At 38.8% G+C, this 22,905-nt stretch overlaps 1 long non-coding RNA gene across 2 annotated transcripts in view; it reads right to left on the reverse strand.

Moving 5' to 3' along the window:
- LOC103163206 overlaps positions 1-22,905 on the reverse strand; it is a 96,026-nt gene that overhangs the window by 7,739 nt on the left and 65,382 nt on the right. Inside the window, exon 9 of one of the 2 annotated variants that reach the window (XR_003485713.1) lies at positions 13,736-16,064. The exons of the other annotated variant lie outside the window; for it this stretch is intronic. This is a non-coding gene — a long non-coding RNA (uncharacterized LOC103163206). Of the gene's footprint in view, positions 1-13,735; positions 16,065-22,905 lie in introns of those variants that run through there. 2 annotated transcript variants of the gene reach the window in all.

Below are 22,905 nucleotides of genomic sequence, written 5' to 3' on the forward strand. Positions count from 1 at the left end.
AAAATAGGCTACGGCAATAGTGGCACAGAAAGTGTGGTGGTAACCAACCAACGTATGATTTGACTTAAAGCCCACTCAACAAGAAGAAGCCCACACCTGACAATGTTTGGGTAACCATGAACAAGAGACTAGATAGCCCAGAAATGTAGAGTAAAACAAAATACTACTGGACAAAAAACAAAAACAAAGCAAAACTCAATAAAGTGATTCCTAATGATATTCTGCTATATTCGTAGAAAGTGCCTTGTTCGGTTATAATCAAAGAGGCTTTCTCCAGCAGCATACAGGAACAGATGCAATGAACCACAACCAGACATTATGCAGAGGGAGAGAGAGAGAGAGAGAGAGAGAGAGAGAGAGAGAGAGAGAGAGAAGAGAGAGCTGAGAGAGAGAGAGTCAAATTGGAGGTATCCTTCAAAAACCTTCTCTCAGAGCACAGGGAACCTCAGAAGAAGAGGCAGAAAGACTGTAAGAGAACACCAGAAGAACACAGTCCTTGAGTCAACTAAGCAAGGTGCTTATGAGCTCATAGAGACTGAAGCAGCATGCACAGGGCCTACACAGGTCTACAGCAAGTTCTCTGCCTAATGTTTTATGGGGCTCCTGAGTGTGAGATTGAGTGGGTCTCTGACTGTTGTGTCTGTTCTCTGGAATCTTTTCCTCCTGTTGGGTTGCTGTGTCCAACTTTGATATGGTAATTTTTCTATATAATACTATGTTTTATTTGTCATGTTTGGTTGTTATCTCTTATAAGCTGTTCTGTTCTAATGAGAAACAGAAAGGGAATGGATCTGGAGGGGAGGAGAGGTAGAGAGAAACTGGAAAGAGTAGAGGGAGGGAAAACTATAATCAGGAAATATTATAAAAGAAAATGTTTTTTCAATAAAAGAAAAAATATACAAGTAAAATATGTAAGTCTAGTATTTATATATAATAGCATATATATTCTATCTGAAGGAATGAAAAATAATTATTTAATTCATAAGAATTTTAAAAGAAATATTTAGAATTTCAAAAGATCATCCTTTTTAAATGAACATTTAATTATTTTATCATCTTTCAAATTATATGAGTACTCAAATATCTCAAGAGCTTCTAGGTAACCTTCTTGTGGAATTTATCACAATTCCAAAATGCATAATAAAGTATACCATCACTAGAAGAAGAAAGAGAAGGAAGAAGGGGAAGAGTGGGGGAGGAAAGGAAGGAAGGAAGGATGAAGGAAGGAAAGCAGGAAGGAAGGAAGGAAGGAAGGAAGGAAGGAAGGAAGGAAGGAAGGAAGGAAACTTCTATAACTTCTATGTTCAGAATGATTTGGGGGACTGCTACCTTTATGGGGAATATATGTATGTGTTACTATGAGTGTATGCATGTGTGCATTCAGGAGCATGTGTATGTACTGGCAGCACTTGGCTTTTATATGTGTGCTCTCACGTGGCTGTTATGTGTCTGATCTCAATCTTCATGCTTGCACAGTAGACACTTTCTCAACTGAGTCATCTCCCAAGCCTCCAGAAATTCTTGTTTCAGAAAAGAAATGCTTTTTCTTGCATGTCTCTAGGAACACAATCTGCTACCATTTAGTGCCTTGTTTTTCTTGTAAAACTACGAGTCAGGGGAAGAATAGAAGAAAGGATATGTGATAGGTAGGGTTTTAGTTGGGGGGGTGGTAGGGGAGGAAGGGAGGGAGAAAGGAACTGGGATTGTCATGTAAAACAATCTTGTTTCTAATTCAAATTTTAAAAAGATTAAAAAAAAATACCCATAGGAAGGTTTGAATGCTATCTATATCATAGCCAGATCACACCTTTAGCAGTGACAGCATTCATAACAGCCTCATGTTAGTATGTCTTTGCTGTTAAATACACACATAACTTTATCACTCCTACGAAGACTAATTTGCGCTTAACCCCAGTGAACACCAGTGATTCAAAGAGGAAAAGCTCAGTCACAGAAAAGAGAAGCTGTAATCACCTTCTGAATATGAAAACTTCTGAAGGTCAAAACTCCAATCACCTTTCTGTCCATACCTTCAATTTGTAGTCAGTGCAATTAAGTATTTCTATATTAGTTTTGGGCTTGCCAAAACCTATGATCTCTGCTTAATTTGGCTTCTTGACACTGCAACAAAGTACTTGAGATAAACAACTTAAAAAGAGACAGGTTTATTTGGGCCCATGTTTTCAGGAGTTTCAGTCCATGTAGGCTTACTGCCATGCATTGCAGGTCCATAATGATAAAGAGGCGTGATAAAGCAAAGCTTTTTCCCTTTTAATACCCAGAAAGTAGGAAAAAGAAAAAACTGGATCAGATGCAAGATACCCTTCAGAGATATACCTCAAGAGACATACTTCCTCCAAACAAGATCCAGTTCCTAGCATCCCATTAAGTATGAACTCATCAATGATGAACCTAGCATGCTTATGACCCAATCACCTCTAACTAGCACCACTAAGTATGGGAATCCAGATTTAAAGCGAAATCCTATTGATGATATACTTCATATTCAAACCACAATAATCCCTTTTGGAGTGAGAGAGTTCATTTCAAAAGAATCTTGTCCTCTGTCATGCCAGACTACAGAGGAAAATCCCTTGGATACTTTGAAGACCACTGGTGCCTTGCACTGGTGCCTGTAACAGTGATTTCATGAAGAATCTTCTAAATCCTCTTAGTAAATTTATTCTGGGGTCTAGAAAGTGCCAGGGGCTTGCCCAAGTGCTTTACAGTTTCCAGAGAGGAGTCAAGGAGTAGGCAAGGGAAGGATTGAGCCAGGTGATGCTGGTTGGGAGACTCTTGAAGCCTGACTGATTGGCAGTCAGAATCCCTCTTGATTTATACAGAAATTAGTAAGCAGGGATAGATTTGTATTGTTCAGAAACAGGAATCATATAATTTTTGTTTCTGAACATGTGTTTAACATTTTGTCTTGCATATCTGGGGTCATAAGTTTAGTCATCATTGATGAACTGTTCAGACCAGAGTGATCTTTTACAATCATTTTCCCTGAATTTTAGTCATCATTGATGAACAGAATTATCTTTTATAATCATTTTTACTCATCAATCCCATAACACAATTTTTAAGAATCTAGAGGCATATGACAATCTGTTCTCAGGCTGGTAGCTCTTGTGGCTTCAAGGACTCCAGACAGAAAGAAAATCTCAAGCCAACCCAGAGAGATTGCCATGTCCCAAACAGTGTATTATTAACTCTTAATGGTCAGAGTGTCCAAGAGAAATCTTCAGGCCAAAGCTGCTACAGTTATTATTCAAATTCTGTCATAATGCGATATTTATATTTTACATCATTATAGAATTTATTTATATGTATGATCCTGGCCTTCTTTTACTGCTTGGTCATATGACACCATAGTGCCTCTGCACGAGCTAACATTTTTAAGAAAGGAAGGTCCTGACACCTCATTCTTTTTATCATCTTTCCACATCATTCTTTGCCCATCAATGTAAGTCCCTGTGTAGGAAAGAGGTAACTTCAGCTAATCTAATTTTTGTTGCTGTATATGCCATGTAGTCGATTGAGTGTATAGTAGGTAGCCCAGCAGTGGTGACACATGCCTTTAATCCCATCACTCAGGAGGCAGAGGCAGGTGGATCTCTATGTGTTAGAGCCAGTCTGTTCTGCAGAGTGAGTTCCAGAGCAGGCTCCAAAGCTATATGAAGAAACCCTGTCTCGAAAAACAACAACAAAAGAGATTTGTAATCTGATATGTTGCCAGCTTCCCACCAAATCTTGTTTGACCTTTTGAGTTTATTTTGTTTTGATTATCTTGTTCCTGAGTAAATACAGGCCAGATGTTTCAAGAATATCTCATAGCCTCATGAAGAGACCTCTGACTTCTTTAACTCTGTTACTCCAAGGCATAAGGAAGACATTCAAGTAGATAAGGATATCTCCCTAAATGCAGGATGGGTAGAATGCTCGGGACTCTTCTGGGGAAGCTTAGAAACTTAGTAGTCATGGGAGAAGGCACAAATGAGTCATTAGAAATTTTCCATCAATCCAATATTCCCAAATTGTAGAAGTATTAAAAGTCCCCCAAGTGTGCAATACGTGCAAATCAAAACCCAAAGTCGCACAATGGCCATCATGCAGTTCAGCTTTGCTAGACCTTTGTCAAGCAGCTGTGCTGGCTTGATATGGCTGCACAAAGAAGATCCATAGAGTCACTGTCTTAGAATCTATACATAAAAACATGCCCAGCATTCCTAAGCCTCCTGTTCTACCATGTTTCTGTCGTCAGCATATATGATTTAAACATGATGCTTTAGTTACTCATCTTTTCTCCAGGCAGTAATAGTCTTAACCATGCATTGCCAAACTATAGCCTATGAGCCAAATATGGCCTACTATTGAGTCACTGTTCCCATAGCACATAGATTAGACCTTTGGTTTCCATTGTATCCATAACACCTTTTATACTGCCATCAGAGTTAATTAGTCACATTTCACAGACAGATGATTGGTAGATAGAAATATAGGTAAATAGCTAAGAAAGATGATTGATTGATATATAGAGACAAGTGATAGATGATTGATAGATGATAGATACATACAAGGATGATTGATAGATACATATATGCATACATACATACATAGATGATAGATAGATAGATAGATAGATAGATAGATAGATAGATAGTCAAGTAATTGATATTTAGCCAAAAAAAGAGTTTTAAAGGACACACTCATTCTAAAGGAACATGTTGGCCTACTACTTAGAAGACCCTCAAACTAATTCCTGTATTAAAAGGTACTCAGCACCTGATAGACTGATTCATGAGTGCTAAAACATATACAAAAGATGTGTCCAGACATCAGAATGTTAACTCGATGATTCACAGTGAGGAATCCCTTCACACACAGACATGTGATGACCATATGCTATGAACCTGCTCTCCTGCCTTCACGCTAGAGAGAAAGGCACAGCTGAATCAGAAGACATTTTTCTAGGAAAAGATTTATTGTCAAGCAGGGAAGAAAAATAGCAAGTACATTATTAGCACTTCTCATGTGCATATAAACTTACAAGATACTAGAAGGCTGTGTGGTAAATATGGAGATAACACAGAGGCACTGAGAAAACTGGAAATCTCATAGTATCTGGCTAAGAGCAGGGTACCCCCATGTGATCACAATGGTGACTTTGTTAGATGGTGCTGCAATAGCTGAAGCCATGCTGATAGCTCTGCATACTACCTCCTTTTCCTGTGCCTCTGAAACAACCCAACTTTCTTCTTGTTGCAATTATGTCTCTAGATTTGTAACTTATGAAGGCCATGTGATCTACTACTTTCAGGTGGCTTTGCCAACATCAGTTCTATGGTATCATATGTCTTGTATTTGTACACTCAGACAAAAGTCCATCACATGATTATTTATTTATGATTCTTTCCACATAATTGCTGTGTGGACTGAACAATACAATTTGTGCAAAAGTGCCTAGTGTGATGCCAAGCAGGTAGGAGGGGTTCAATAGTGTACTACAAGAGGCAGACATGAAAGCAATCAACTAGACTACAATACAAGCTGCACTAAGCTGTAAATGGTATGTGCAAGGCACTATGTGAAATGACCTATAGATGAACTGTTTCCAGGACTTATTCAGTGTTTAACACATACAACTGTAATCATTTCTTCACCATCTTTGTCACTTTTCCCTGGCTATAATCCACAGCATAAACACCAGACTTCACATGGAGCCAAGCATTTAACGCCACACCTTAACATTCGGTCCAGCTCCTGCTGAGTGCAGCATAAACATCACTCCTCTGTTAACTCAGACCAAGCCAAGATGCTGCTCACATGGGGCTTTCTGCTACCCAACTCCTGTGGATTTTGTTATGTCGATTATTTTCACACCGAGTTTCTCCAATCCTGGTTTTATGGAACTGATTTCAATGGAAACAAAAAGATCAAAACAGTGCATTTGCTGACACTATTTATTTCTCCTAAATGACAGATACCCTGTTTTCTTTTTTGCATTGTGGCATCATAAGCCACACAGGAAGCCTGAAAATTTAAAGTCACAGCCATAGATGAAGGGTCAACACTATCTGTTCTGTTCTGAACTTGCTCTCAACTGACTTCATCCTTTCCCACCTATTGATTCATTATGCTTAAGCTGATTTGCCAAATATATCATGGCAGAAATTGTTCTGAACACTTTAAAGAATATTACCTAACCAGGTGGTGGTAGTGTACACCTTTAATCCCAGCACTGAAGAGGGAGAAACAAGTGGATCTCTGTGTTTGAGGCCAGCCTTGTCTACACAGTGAATTTCAGGACAGCTGGGTCTACACATAGAAACTCTTGTCTTAAAAAAACTAAAAACCAAAGACCAAAAAGAAAAAAATAGGATATTACCTCATGCTATTCTCCTAATAACCCTAGAGAAGCAACCCTACTATTATCCTAAAAGCACAGAGAGGCAATGGTACCCTCTCATGCATGCTGCCTGTGGATATGAATATGAATGCAGGCAATCTGACTTCCAGAGTGTGAGTCATCTTCATTTTGCTCCTCAGCCTCTTAGTTCAGTGTCTCATTATTGCTATCCTAACCAACATAATAGCCCAACTGTTAATCACCCTGTCTCCAGGCTAGTCTTTCCCTGTTTAAACTTGTTATCTACACTTGGATTGTAGAGACCTACTGAGGCTGATATTAGATATGAATAAAAAGAGAAATAGCAAAAACTGTTGCACAACTCGAGTAGTATCTTGTTCAAAACTAGGAGGCTTTTCTGAAAGAGTGCAGTCTGGGCCAGTCACTGAACCTAATGCAACTGGAACTCATATTCAGGCTTTTAAGAGTTTACAGTAGATCCCACCTTTACCTTGAACCCCAGCCAGAGAAAGGGACTTGCATGTGCCTATGAAACAAATAGCAAAATGAATGTGTATAATCTTCACTTTCATTTTATAAGCAATATCTAAAGCATGTAAATTTCAGAACAATGCAATCCAGAGTCAAGAAAAAATATAGCTACAAGTAAATGAACAGGTAATTCAATTAACAGAATCAGCACTTCTATAATAAACATGTGGCTGTGTTTTAAATCCGGAGCGGCTGCCATAGGATCATGTTTGACACTTGTTCCCCAGTTGAAGGTACTTAGGGGAATCTGAGTAATCTTTAAGGGGTGGACCTGGCTGGTAGGTGTTGGTCATGAAGAGTAAGTCTTGGAGTATATGTAACTCCTCCTGGTTCAGATTTTATTCTGTGTTTCCTGTTCCACAAAAGGACAAGAAGAACTGGAGCTTTTATAAATTTGAACCAAACAAACTTTTCCTCCATTAAGGTAGCAACACAAAAGTAACTAACATACAATGTATCCAATTTGCAAATATGTAGAGAGGGGGGAGAAGGGGAGAGAGAGAAAAATATGAGAGCCACAAATGATAAAACAGTACAATTCTAAGGTTTGAAATCTGTCATTGAATGATCTTAGAATCTGATCGGTTACTAGAACAAATCATAAGGACACTGGAATACTTGAATGAGAAATTCAAACTAAAAGAGCATGGGAAAGAAAAGATTAAAAAGAAAACCCCTAAGAACACAGATGGTATGTGAAATGTCAAGTCATCTAGTAAACATGCAAATGCAACCTCAAAAGGCGAGGATGGAGACATGAGAATGGATGAAAGGACTTGAATAAAAGTTGTCAAAAATTTCCCAACTTCAGTTTAAAAATAAACCCACTGATTTGGGAAATTCAATAAACTCTGAGCTGTCAAAATTAGAAAAGTTTCATCTAGGTGCACTACATTCAAGTTTCTCAGTGTAATACATATAAAACAAGTCTTGGGAGAATTCAGACATGGAGAGCATATTACCCTCAAAAAATGACTTCTGAGGTCTTATTAAACAAATGTAAGACAGAAAACAGTTAGACATCCATTTACAAGAAGGAAAGAGAAATACAAAGACGGAAGGAAAACTGACTGGAGAGGGGCTAAGGAAGTCAGAGAGGGACTCACTGTAACAAACACCATAGACCAAATGACCTTAAGGATTGGTTTCCCCCAGTTCTAGAAGCTGGAGATTAGGGACTAAGGTGCTAGCATGGTTGAGGCCTGGTGAAATCTCCTCCATATTGCAGGCCAGCTGCTCCTTGAATTCTCACACAAGAGAAGAGGGTATACCAGTTCTCCACCATTCTGTTATATGACTGCTGATATCACAAGGGCTCCATTATCATCATCTAGTTACTCCTAAAGATCGGATCTCCAAATATTTTGCTAATCCCTTTCACACTGGCAATTAAATTTCAACATATTAATTTTAAAGGAATAAAACATTCATAGTCTAGAAAATAGAGCTTATATTTAACTGAAAAAAAACTTTAAAAAATACAATGAGGCCAGGTATGCTGGTACATGCTCTAATCCAGAAGGTTTTCAAACATTTAAATAAGAGATGTAAAAAAAAGACATATTTTAATTAATAGAGTATTAGATTAAATAAATAAATTAAATTAAATTAAAGACACATATAATAAAAATACCTCCAAAGGAATTAATTCCAAAAATAAATATGAGTAGTCAAAGGATCTAGAAACATACAAAATGAGACTGCTAGGCTGCTAAGTGTCTAGTAGCTGTTACAATATCAGTTGCAAGGAAAGCAAATTAAAACATTGACAGGAACTTCACACCCATTAGAATAGCTAAATTTAAAACAACTGGCAGTAAATATTAGTGCTGGGGATGTTCACACATATCCTATCTTCTAAGATCTGCCTGACATGCACAAAACTTTGGTTTGAATTCCAGAATAATAAAGGAAAATGTAAATAAATAGAAAACAGTATTGGTATTTGTGGAGCAACTAAAATTTTACATATTTTTAGTGGGAGACCAATCATTTCAAAAACATGAAGGGGTACTTTTTATGAAATTAAAATTTCACAAGTTCTAATAATATGTCTTCTGGAAAAATACAGATCTACAGCCACAGAAAAATTTGTGAAAATGTTTGAAAATCCAATAGAAACAACTTGAGGGTCCTGCTGTAGAAAGACAGACAAACAGAACCTATAATATCACACTTCTACACATGAACAAGAAGGAAAGAAATGAGAAGACAAAATGAAGAAATATCAAAAGCTTTATGTTAAGGGAATGAACACAAAGTATTTAACTGCACTGATGTGAAGCCAAGAATGGGCAACGACGTGCCTCACTCTTCATGGCCCCATGAAACTGACCTGCCTGGGACAAGGAAGGAATGAAGAAAAGACAAACACATGCACAGAAAATCTGGGATCAGTTGGGCTAGGCTCTGATGAAGACCCCTCAGAACCCCAGAAACTTAACATGTTCACTATATACAATTAGGCAGGGAGATGAGTTTATTCCATACAGCTGAACAAGGAGGCAGGGGTATCTAATCTCTGCAGAAACAGTCTCTCGGAGATGCAGTCTTCAGGAGCAAGAAAACTATGATGGGCATTTCTGCATACACTGTCAACATGTGCACTCAAACCTGAAGACGGCTTTGCCATCCCTATGCCACCCCTTACTTGGGGAAGGCTTTGACAGCCCATGGGACTCTTCAAGGTATTTGAGTCCTTGACATGACCATGCCCTTGTCAACAACACATATTCACTCCAGATTTCACTTGATTCTTTCAGCTAATCTATGTTGATGGAAATCATAAAAGTAGTTAGCTCTTTTTCTAATTTTTTAATTTAAATTATAACAAGCTTGTTTTACTGTTCCCCACCCGTCCCCTATCCCATCCCCTTTCCGCTCCCCAGGGAGAGTGAGGCCTTCCATGGGGGATCTTCAAAGTCTGTCACATTATTTGGAGCAGGGCCTGGACCCTCCCCTGTGTGTCTAGGCTGAGAGAGTATCCCCCTATGGGGAATGGGCTCTCAAACACCATTCGTGTACTAGGGATAAATACTGATCCACTACCAGAGGCCCCATAGACTGCCCAGGTCTCCTAACTGACACTTATGTTCAGGGGATCTGGGACAGTCCCATGCTGGTTTCCCAGCTATCAGTCTGGGGCCAAGAGCTCCCCCTTGTCCAAGTCAGCTGTTTCTGTGGGTTTCTCCAGCCTGGTCTTGACCCCTTTGTTCATCACTCCTCCCTCTCTGCAACTAGATTATTGGAACTGAATAAAACAGAATACAAAGGAAATCCTGACAAAATTGCTCTATGCCTTCATTTAAATATGAATTACATTTGTCAAAAGACATTGACCTATATTTTGAAGTTGTGTCCACAATAGATAAATACCCATTTGTACCGATAACAACTAATATTTACAAGCAAACTTGTTATGTCCCCTTGAAGTGTGTGTCTTCTGCAACTTGCAAAAAACCTTTTAAGCCACATTGTGGTTGATAGCATTTAGAACTGGATGCAATCAAGCATTACGCATTTTCAGTCACTATTGAAGTTAATATCCAACTGGTTCTGAACATGGCACAAGTCAATATTTTCATGTACAACTTCATTGTTAGTCTCAAATTTATCATTTTACTTATTTACCAGAAACAAAGCATTACATCTTAAATTACAGATGTAATTACAGAGTATAACAAAGAAAAATTAATGACATCCATCCTATCACCAAGCTAAAGAAGAAAAGAATGTTATGATATGCAAAAAAGAACTTGACAATATCTAACATCCATTAATTATAAAAACCTACCAATTGAGGGCTGGGAAGATAGCTCAGTCAGTCAAGTGCACACCTTGCAAGTATGAGAACCTGAGTCTGATCTTCAGGACCCACAAATAAATGTAGGCGGTCACATAAGGTCTTAACTCTACACAAAAATCTATAGGCAACTGATTAAAGCTGGGAGCAGGAGAGGTGGCCCTTCCTAGGAAAGAGCACACCAATTTGTTGTCCAGTTCCAAACTGTCGGCCCTTAAAACATATATACAAGTAACATTATATGAACTCAATAGGTTATACTGCCCTTTCAGAGGATCAGAACTCAGTTTGCAGCACCTACATCAGTCAGGCAGCTCACAACTGCCTGTAATTGCAGTCCCAAGGGATCTTCTTCTGGCCTCCACAGGCACTTTCACTCAATCACACATACTATCTCCCACCCAAATACATGTATGTATACATAATTAAAAATTAAAATCGTTTTAAAAAACAACAAAGTGGATAATCCCTATAGAATAACCCCCAGAGGTTGTCTCCTGCCTCCAGATTTTAATACACACACACATACACACACACACACACACACACACACACACACACACACACACACACACACTCACACAATTAGTTTGTATATAGAAAGAACTTCCTCAACTTCCTAAAGAAAATTTATCCGCCCCAAAAGTGAATTGCTTTGGGGGAAGCATGTGATACAAACATATCCCATTTATAACTGACTATCCCATGCCCTTTTATTCTCTGCAGTTGTAGATCAATGCTTTAATTGCCATCTACATCAAAAGGAAATTTTTCTGATGAGGTTTGAGAAATGGGCTAACCTGTCTATATAAAGACCAGAACTTGGGGGAACAGTTTATTGTTATGTTCATTTGGTAAGATGATAGTATTACGGTCTTCCCTAGGGTCTAGCCAGCCACAGATTTTTGTCCCAGTTAACCATATTAAGCATGAGTTCTGTCTAGTGGAATGGGCTTTAAATCAGAACAGAAAGTAGTTGGTTACTCCCATCACATTCATGTCGCTATTGTCCCCAATGGACATAATTTGCCAGGCCAGTTAATATGCAACTCACAGGGTTCTCAACTATGCGAAGCTGTTCATTACCTTTTCCCTGATCACATTCATAGAACCTTCCAACACTATGAAAGCTAGTCATTAGGGTTGAAACTTCTAGGTTAGCATGAGCTTGAGTCCTTCATGTGCTATGACTAAAAAACATGGTGTTTTCAGCTATGGGATCTTAACTATCAAGGGCTGAGGGATAATCAAGAAAGAGAACAGAAAAATTTTAAGATGCAGGGGTAGCATAGGCTTGCAGTGAAACAGTATTTGCTGGAAATGATAATGACTTTACTCATAATTACTGCATACTGGATTCAAGAAAAAGGTTCCTTGGGCAAATGGACATGTAAGCTGTAGTACATCAGTGTAATGGCCATCATTCAGAAAGAAAATTAATTGAGCTACCAAGCCATGAAAACATGAACACTAACAAATGAACAAAGCCTTGTGGAAAATCTGAATGCCGATTCCAATAAATGTAAAGTAAAACTGGAGCATGGATTCTAATATACACAGCAACAGCAAAAATAGACTCGTAATTAATATATACATATATATATATATGTATATATGTATTTGTGCATACACACATGTATACGTACAATATTAATTAAAACGAGGCTGTCAGTTTTAGAGTTGGTGCAGCAGAAGGTTTTGATGGAGGGGAGCTAAGAGGGCTAGGGAAGAGAAAAGAGAAAGCAGAAGTAGAGTAATTCTGTTTCAATTAAAAATACAATTAAAACAAAATATGAGTGGTTTCCACATGTCTGGTAGATAGAACAATGAAAGAATAGGTGAGTACATAGATTGTTTAGAGCATTGAACACTATGTATGCTACAACAATGAAGGAGCATGGACATTTCTTATTTATTAAAACCAAAAAAACTATATGACAAAAAAATAAAATCTGTGGGTACTTATCAAAACATAGCTGTATTAATTATAATAAATGTGTAATATTGATTCATTAAAGAAGAAACTTTGTTGGAGAAAGGAGCCTACAAGAACCCTCTATGTATCTGCCCTACTGTCCTATTAATATAAGCTGTTTTAAAAAAATACAATCTATTGTAATTAAATAAACAAACAAATAAGATGGAGCTAAGCATGATGGCAGTTGTCTATAATCCCAGTGTTTGAAAGTCTGAGGCAGTGTAAGAAATATTTTGTGTGTCAAGATAACCTTAAATGAATCCAAAAGTATTCAATTAGTTTCAAAAGTCCTTAGGAGACAAATTGAAGTGGCTTTCACTAGCAAAAATTATGTAATTTGCCCATCAATAAAAATAATACCTGAAGTGTACGGAAACAAATTAGCATGTTTGGTTCCATGAAGTTATTACAATGTAAACAGTCTAATGAGTCCTTCTCAGATGCTAATATATGTATAATACAATTATATATAACTATAGTATGTGCAATGCTAGTGTATATATTATGAGTGAATAGAATCAAACCTTTCTCCTGCCTTTCCCATACTAATGTACTATTGGTTAGTCTGTTGGGAGTTCAGAGGGAGTTTGGACAAGAAAGGATGGATAGAAAAAAAACACCATTTTACTGAGCAGGATATATATATATATATATATATATATATATATATATATATATATCTTATATGCTTATACATCTATGCATGTAGTAACCAATTTATGGGCCCACAAGGGCCATAAATTTGAGGGAGAATGGAGAGGGGTATATGGGAGGATTTGGAGAGAAGAGAGGGAATGGAGAACTGTAATTGATCTTCAAAAGAAAAGGAATATCACCCTTTTATTCATCCAGTAGATTATTTGTTGTAATCATTGAGTATCTCTCTAAGTCTGTAACTATCACAAACACAGAGACAATCAGGTATGTTTTGCCTTCTGGTAGAGCACTCCATCTTCAAGACGGTGTTGGAAAAACCAAATCAAACCTAAAGCTGATCAAAACTCTTAGCCTAGCTGCTAATACCCCAAATACACACTACACAGAAGACAGGGAGAACTGCTCAAATACATATAATAACAAGAAGGAGCAGAAAATACAAGAGAAAGAAAGAAAAACAAAAATGGAAAAGGACAAAAAAAAGTAGAAGAAAGTTTTTTTAAAAAAAATCAGTTGCTATAAATGGGCCCATTTGAATACTGATTCAAGCAAAATACAAAATAAATTCACATATGACACTAATGAAAAACTGATGCTTTGCATGGTTCTTGGATATTTGACATGTACAGAAATTATTCTTTGATTCTGCGTTTAATTATCTTTTCTCTATAAGTGAGCCCCTGTAGAGAAACACTTAAGTGCACAGAGATGAACTAAGGTGATTTCTGACACTTGCTTCAAAATTTCAGGCTGAACGTGGATGTATGAACAGATACAGAATGAAATAACTGAGAAGTACCTGTCATGTATCAGGTCTCCAGGGACTTTATTATTCTATTCTTCTTCTTGCATAAAACTCTTGATAGTGAAATGTCTTTCTCTACTTCCTGATGGCCATTTTGTTCCAATCGCCAAGACTGCGTACAAATGCCACTAGAGCAACACCATCAGACACTTTGAAGCATTCTCCTTTCTGAAATGGAGGATTGTTTACCCACAAAGCAGCTCACTTTCCTCTTAGCCAGGCTCACATCTGCCCCAAGGAAACAGGGGACAAAGTATGGAAGCAACAGTCATTGAGCTGTGCTCTGGCTAGTGTCAAGGGGAAGACAGGCTGCAGCCCTCCAGGAACCTCTCTTTCATGAGCCCATAGATGTATTCTATGAATCATGATGAATCATGAAGTATTCATGATTGATTTGCTGCCTGTGTTTAGGAAGGCCCAACTCCCACCTAGGCCTAGAGCAAGTCTGCCAAGAGACACAATAAATATTGCAGACCTGAAGTTGCATCCCTGGAGTTCTCCATCAGGAAGTCCATGCTTTATTAGTGTGCCATCATCATTACTGTCCCTTAATGTTGAACTTAAAGATCCAGCTACTTTCATGGGATGGGGTGGGAGGCCTTCACTCAGAGTTTAAAACACTAATTTGATGTTTTTCTCTCTACTCTCCTAAGCTCTGTGGAAAATATTTATTATGTGACCCGTGTAAAGACAAAAAATGCCTAAAATTATTAAAAGTTCTATTCCGTTACCCTCAACCTAAGATTCAGAGTTTGTTAGGACTCTTTCTGTCTCCTCTCTCTCTTCCTGCAGTGGACACCCAGCTGCAGAATAATGTTGGCAATGCAGCAAAGGCTCACACTGAGAGCTCTAAACATTGAGGGTTTCTTTCTTTCTCCCTTTCTCCCTACCTTCTTCCTAGCTTTTTTTTTCCAAGAAAATCCCTCCTATATGAGATGTACCACGCCATTTGTTCCAGGGTGCTTTGCATAATAATGGGTCCCTTCAGTTTCCAGGCTCACAAAGACTCCAGTTGCTGAGGGAACCAGGCAGTAACATCAACAACAAAAAAGAAAATTGCCCGTTTTTTTTCACTGAAACTGCTCTTTTTCTTCATCTAATTTTTCAAGCAATTTTATCTTTTTAAATGTAAATACTGGTAAGGATTCAGAAAAGCCATCCAGCTATTAACACTTCAGGTGTAATTATTACTCTTCCTAAACTCTACCTTCTCCGTGGAGCAGACTCCTTTAGAAGAAGTATTATTACTACGTTCCTTCTTGTGTGGGCCCCTAGACATCTTCAAATAAATGTCTCTGTAGGTGGAACGCTCTGATTACAAAGGCTGAGTGAAATTAATGTTATTAATGTACCAAGGTGTGAAGTAAAAACTGCAACTGGCTTTCCCTGAAGAACTCTGTGGATGGCGCGTTGGAAGCTACAAATCTGTCCAAAGTGGTACTGTGACACCACTTTACCACTCTCTGAGCTAAGAAGAAAATGGGCAAGCTTCCTGCATTGTGGAGTCACAGTGCTGAAGAGCAGCTTAACGGAGCTAATGATAGCTGCCGCAGCCGCAGCCGGAATCATGGGACGCGGTACACGTCTGCATTTTTTTGTTCTTTTCTTTCTCCCGCCCCCCACCTCAAGGAAAAAAGAAAATAGCTAGGATCTTTGCCTCCAAGTGCCAGTCTTTGTGAATCTTCCTTAGCAAGGAAGGCTTGGAGAAATGATCAGATGGCTTTCTGTTTCTTCTGTGTTCCACATATAGGAAGGACAGACCTGTAAAATGCGCTTCACGAGCTGTTGGCGACATTTTCTGAAGCCCTTCAAATGATGCAGCCTCTGGCATGCTGATCTAACGCCTCAAGTGATGTCAACAGACTGATCCTCAGAGTTAAAATTCCTGGAGCTCTTCTGGGTCCCCCAGCTTAGAACATTCCTGACAAATTTAGAAAACTGGATTCAGTGACCTATGTTCAGCCCACATCATTGGTCCCAATCATTAATTGAGTCACTCATCCATTCGTTCATTAAAGGGATCGTCAAGAGGATTTACCGAGCATCTGTTATGGGCCATCACTATAGTAAGCATTGGTCATACAAAAGAGAGCAAAATCATCCTAACAGAACACACAGTCTAGGGAGGAAACAAACAGGGCAGCTTGGACACAGTGCTCTGACAGCCATGCAGAGAGTAAAAAGTGGTCACTGAAGCAGTTTCACAAAAGGGGGCTACGATATCCTGCCCTGTAAAGGAGAAGAACTCAATGAAAAGAAATCTTTTTTATGGTGTGTTCTTTATGGTGCCAATGAGGCCTCTCCCTTACCCCCTGCAAAAAGTCAAATAATAAAATAAAACTACGAGTATAAACTGGTAACAGAACTTTGATCTTTGGTGTCAAGAAATCCTATCTCCAAAAAGGCCCTGTTGACTGTGAAGGAAGTTTGCTCATTAACTTTTACAGGACTCTCCTGTTACATCCCACAACTGGTAAATGAAAAGAACCTGTTCCATGTGGAGGGTACATGGCCAGCATCGGTAATTTGTGCTGGTACTACTATGTGCCGTAGTAATATAGTCATGACTTCATTGCTTTAAGGGAGATCATTTTAGCAGCTTCTGAACTTGGATAATAGAGATGGAAGAAAATTAAAAAGTGTGCATAATTTTTAAATGCTCTGCATGTGTTGCCCTGGTGGATAACTTCCAAGAAATGTTCTGGTTAGAGATCAGCCTGTAGATTGGCATAAATCAAAATGTCTTTGTGTTAACAGAGAAGCAAAAGTATAAGCAGTCCAGATTATCTGACCAGAGTTTTGGAATCATAATGACTTCCACTTAACTGTCACCTACTGAACTACTGAACTCTGAGGTCTGTGTCCCACACACATTGCTCAGAGGAGGCTTCCTTCTTCAGCCACATGCTTTCTCTAGACATTGTCAACTATTGTGCCATGAGATCAGAAGTGACTAACCTAAACACATACTTAGAGCGATAAACATTTAATCTAGAGGCCCAAAAACTCTTTCAAGGTTGTCCATTTGATATTCCAGATGCAAGTATCAAAGTAAATAATAATTAAAACAAAAAACCAAAGTCCTCCATTATGCTACCTTCCCATGTCATTTGGCACTGTATTTATTTTTGACTGCATGTGAGGAGGAAGACATTTTTCCCAGTGTTTAAGGCATTATAAATGTATTGGCATGACCTTCCTTAAGCTGCCTGCAATTCTAAGTCTTTGAATGGAGCAGCATAATGACCTCAGAAATAAAGAGCACAGCTAGGCATGACAGGCTTGGAGCAACATGCCTTGCACCTAAACAGTAGACCTTGGACCAATGGAAACTACATTCTCCGCTAGACTGTTAAAGGATGTGAAGGAAAAGTGTGGGCTCAGGATGCCCAAGTTCTCAGCACAAAGGAGAGTTATCTGTCCCACATGGACAGAGAACATGGATAAGGGGGAAAGACAGGAAATAGAGGACTAGGGAGAAGGGGAAGGAAACAGAGAAAGGGAACAGGGATATTTGTTGCTCCCCATGGAGGGGCAAAGAGGGTTGCCTCTGGATAGAAAAGAGACATACATGGCCCATAAGCAAATGGTGGTTTATAAAGGAAAAATGGGAAACTCCATGAGGTGGTTAGTTTTAATTGGGCATATTAATTGCATGAGCTAAAGAGGGCTTTTGATTGCTCAATTTTAATACTTTGATAGCTGGGCCTTGGTAGTCAGCCTCTGAAGAAGGAAATGGCCAAATAAGGGAATAGACCTTGGTGGCTAGTTTGTGGAATATAATCTAATATCAGAGGGAATGGGAGAGAAGGGTGAAGCCTGCCAGAGCCGTGCTCGGGTGGGATAGTATCCTTTCAGGATGCAGCCCTTGAGGTAGCCAGAAAGCACTCGGCTTTCCCCTCCAACTGTATGTCTCCTGACATAACTTCTCGTGGTTAAAACGCCTTAGCCCCAAGCCTTCTCCTCTCACTCATGCTGCTACACACGATGTAGAAACTGGTCTCCTGATTTGATTAGAAGCACTATCCAGATTGCATATTTTCCCTGATGTGAATAACTGCATATCTTACGGTGCATGAGATAGCAAGACATTTCATCAGTGAGAGTGGGTGCAACCACAGGTGAGTAAGAGGACACCAGTCAGCAAGCACATCCTCCAACACACATTGGTGTACGCGAGTTAGCCAGAACATGCTCAATTGCACACACACACACACACACACACACACACACACACACACACACACACACACACGTAAACAGCAGTCACATCCAACAGTCTTAGATTTCAAAATGTCCAACCGTTCTTCATGTTAAGCCCCCTTCCTCTCTCAGAGGATCTTGCCTTGCCTCCACAGATGCTCTTCCCTTGGCTTCAAACTTCCCCTAACTCTTGCCTCTCTACAACCACCTCCTTTCTTCTACTTTGGAGCCCTCTTGTAGTTCCTCCTTGATTTCATTACTGTATCATGAAAGAACATAAAGAAGCCATTTGTGTGAAACAGTACATACGTTCTCAGAGAGTATAAAAGGGAAGCCCCAGGAATGAAACACTTTATGTCCCAGTCTATTTGTTACTTCACAATGCTGAAAGAAGAGCCCAAGAAAGCAGGGTATGACAGGCAAGTTTTGTTTGGATGTAGGTGACAGACACTAAGAACATTGGAACCACCAAGAAAAGATGCCCCCTGGCTCATGACAACCACAGGAGCTACCAGTGACCCAGAGTGTACAATGTACCAGGGCTTCTACAAACACAATCTTATCTTTTCCTCAGAGCAATGTGACAGAGCAGATCTTATTAGCCTTGTTGTATGGGAGAAGATACAGATGGAATAATTTTCCAGCTAAGGCAGATTTGTGAGAGTTCAGGACAAGACACAGGAAGCAATTCCCTTCTCAAGTCTTCCCTGCCTATGATTCTTCAGGGAAGACTCCAGGTTTGCTTAGCGGTAAAAGTTAAATCTCCATGAGTCACTCTGATGGCTTTAAAACAAAGCAATAAAAAAAACCCTCTCCTTGCCCCTATACCATGTATGTATGTATGTATGTATGTATGTATGTATGTATGTATGTATATATACATAGTAGCTAAAAGAGAAGAAAGAGAATCCTGTGGTACAGGCACTCACATGCCTTCCATGTGGACCTAATATAATATATTTCCATTCCTTCCCTGCTTTCTCTTTCTCTCTACAGCCTGCCAACAATATTTCTAATTAGGGGCTCACTCTTTCTTCTTAAAATAAGGAATGGTATAAAGCCTTCATGTTCTGATTTTATGGAAGGGACATAGAAACACATTAGTTAAAGGCATTTTGCATTGTTTTTCATACCAAAGTGATCCTTATAAGACCCAGCTCACTGTGTAATTAATGACCCTTTCCTCATGCTTTTGGGCATAAGCTGATTACCAGTCTGGGTCAGAGAAAGCGTTTCTCTGGTATAGGATTGCACAATTAAATGTGTTGTGAGGAATGTGGGCTGTCCTTTGATGCCTTGTTCTCTGCTCCAGTGGGGGGCAGCATGCTGGGCTGGATAGACAGTCACTGCCTTGGTATGACATATTCTCGGGTTGTCCATGCATTCTGGAAAATGACCTAAGACCATCTGAAATCCTGATCACAAGAGTCCTTCGGATGCCCCTGCAAGGGGAGCAGATGTCCGAAAGGGAATAGTCTGGATTCAGCCAACCGAAACAATTTTTAACACCATGTGAAAGTTGATATTTCTGGGAAAAAAAAAATAATAGAGGGGCCCTTCCTGGCTACATTTGCTTTCACTCACACATTGCTGAGGTATCATTTCTTGTGCAGATTAAAACTTGTGTTTCTGTTTTAAACTTAAGCAAAAAGGAATCATGTGTTCTCTGAAGAACACAGAAAATCCACAGAATAAACCTGTTACATAGGACATTAGAATATTAAAGGGAATGTAGCTTTCTGTGTCTATAGTTGGCTAAATCTTATACTTCAAAGCAGAGCTGTCAATAAACTTTCTGAACAATAGACATGTACTACATGGCTCATGCTCTAACATAGTGTCTGCCAGGTCCATGTGATTGTAAGTCACCAAAACTATGGCTAGTGTGCCTAAGAAACTGAAATTTCAGTGTAATCCCAGTGAACCATTACCTATTTGATTCAATTTTATTTCAACTTAATTAGATTTAAATAACCACATCTGGCCAGTGACCCTCATGTTGGACAGTATAGTTTTCAGCTATAGTATGGCCTTCTTATATAATAAGCATATTAATGGAATTTTAATAAGTCCAGTGTGGCCTCTTTACTATTTATAGAGTATATTTTGTCTCTCAGAACCCTGAGTTCCGTGGCATCTGCTAACTTTCATCAGCCAAGAGGAGCCACTGGGTTTGTGATTGACTTAAATCTATGTCCTGCCTCCACGTGATATAACTGAGCCAACAGCTTGAAGAAACATTGGGTCTTAGTTCTTCACTTCAGTACCATTTCATGAAACTAAGAAAGCAAGAGCAAGCTGATACAGGAAGGAGCTAAGCAAGACAAGCCCCAAATTGCCCATTTGTACTGTTCCCCTTGTCTTTAGAAAGGTCTGTGATATAACAGAGCTGAAAAGGAATAAAACCAAGCAATTTGAACTGGATGTGGCTCAGTACTGGTGTGCCTGTCTACACGCCTAGGCTCTGGGTTCAATTCTCAGTACTGTAAAGACAAATAAACAGTGTTTCATTGAGGGAGGGATCCCTATAAATCCCACACTTCGGAAAGTGAGGCAATAGGGATATTAGGAGTTCAAAACTCACCTTTCCTCCATAGTGTGTTCCAGGTCAGCTTAGACCAAGGAATAAAACCATCTCAAACACAAAGAGAAGCACTTTGTAAGAAGAAATAACTTTGTAATTTTCCCTTTTGTTCTCTCTGCTTTCTCTCAACCCTTCTTTCTGGACTATTTTTCTCCTGTCTTGCATTGAGCTGGGAAGTATGCTACTGTATGGATCAGAGAGAACAATTGCTTAGTCCATGACAGTTACAAACGGTATTACATGACTGTTTTCAGGAGTGTAGGTTGATCGCAAACTCTCTACCACAAGGTTTGGTGTTTTGATGCAGGCTTTTGCTATCTAGCATGGGCTAGCCTTGAACTGAGTCTGAAACCTAGGCTGCCCTGAAATTCAGGATCCTTCTGTCTCTATCTTCCCAGTGATGGAAATAGATGCCTACACCTAACACAATGTTGTATTTTTAAGTAGGTTATGTCTTTCTGGGATTCTATTTGGATGCTTCAATTAGCAACAAAGAACTTCTTACTTTGATGATGATCTTTCTGATTTGCTACAGGTCATCTACATTAAAAAAAAAAAACTTCTAATGCATAAAAGCTGACTCTTCTATTCTTCCAACTCATTAGTATGTATTTAAAAGTACTATATATCTACATTTTTACGTCTAGTTCATAAGAGTGATAGATAGTTTTTAAAGAATCTTTAGGGAAGGAACAAAATCCCTCTGTATATGTCTGCTGTTTCCATGGTGCAGCTTTATTAGGTGTGACTATTCTTAAAGATGTAAACTATTCTCACCCGCCCAGTCAATTCCCCTTACAAATACTTTTAAAGGTGTTTTGACATAGTTAACTAATGATTATGAAATGTAAGTAAGAGTGAAAATTTTTTCCAGCAGGCACACTTGCTATTTATAGTTTGTGAAATCGATATTACAATTCAGGGGTGATACACAGCACATAATTTTTCAAAAGCAGCTCAAGGAAATAGTCAAAATGTATTGACTACACATTGTTTTCCCATACAAATAAACAAAAGATGTGCAAACACTTAGGAGAACTTTTAGACTGAGAAGTAGTTTTAGGTTAAAAATGGGGGGAATTAAATTGTTTTTGATAGATATTACCTTTCTCGTGGATTGAAATATTCATCTCTTCTCAGTCCCATATTTTAAATGAATATCTTCCTACGAACTCAAGAACATATTTTTTGGTTTACTAAAAATTACTCTTGGTTTTTATAACTTGCAATCCCATTAGCATTCAACTGGTAATCAGATAAAGCCAACATATTCCTACCATCATAACACTTGAATATTTTGGGTAACACTTCTAAGGGTTCCTATGATCATATATATTGATCCCATCCTATCTGTCAGTTACATTCTTGAAATTCCCAATCCTAATCTGAAATACCTAACACAATATTGTATTGTACTGAAATAGACTGAACCCTACATACATACACATTGTGTTATATTCTTCTTGTACATATATGTCTATGATAGAAATCTTACAGTCACAGCAATAGATAACATTAGATAGTTAAAGACAACATGCCATAAAAAGGAAAAAAATCATAAGTGAATTCTCTCCAAGTATCTTGTCATACCACCGTCATCCATGTTGTGGTGGTGTGAGATGATACAGTGTTGCTTATGTGATGGAATGAGGCTAATGCTAAAGGCTTTGTGATGTAGTGTTAGTCTTTGTAGTGTTCATATAAATTAGAATAAGAATCACCAGAGCACAAGCGCTGCCCTTCTGCCATAGCCATCCAGTTGCCTAGGCAGCCGTGAGGCAAGCAGGGATGGTGCTGGTCAGGCTGCTCAGAAGGTGATGTATAACCCAAATACGCAGGTGCAGAGGTGCAAGATGTCATTGTGCTGCTTGTTATTGCAACAGAAAATGGACCATTACAGATGCATAAATAAAGATAGAATATCTATATATTCATGAGGGCCAGTGTGTACTGTTAAATTTTCTGAAAACTGATG

The sequence above is a fragment of the Cricetulus griseus genome, chromosome 5 (assembly GCF_003668045.3).
Source record: "Cricetulus griseus strain 17A/GY chromosome 5, alternate assembly CriGri-PICRH-1.0, whole genome shotgun sequence".
NCBI classification, from domain to species: domain Eukaryota; kingdom Metazoa; phylum Chordata; class Mammalia; order Rodentia; family Cricetidae; genus Cricetulus; species Cricetulus griseus.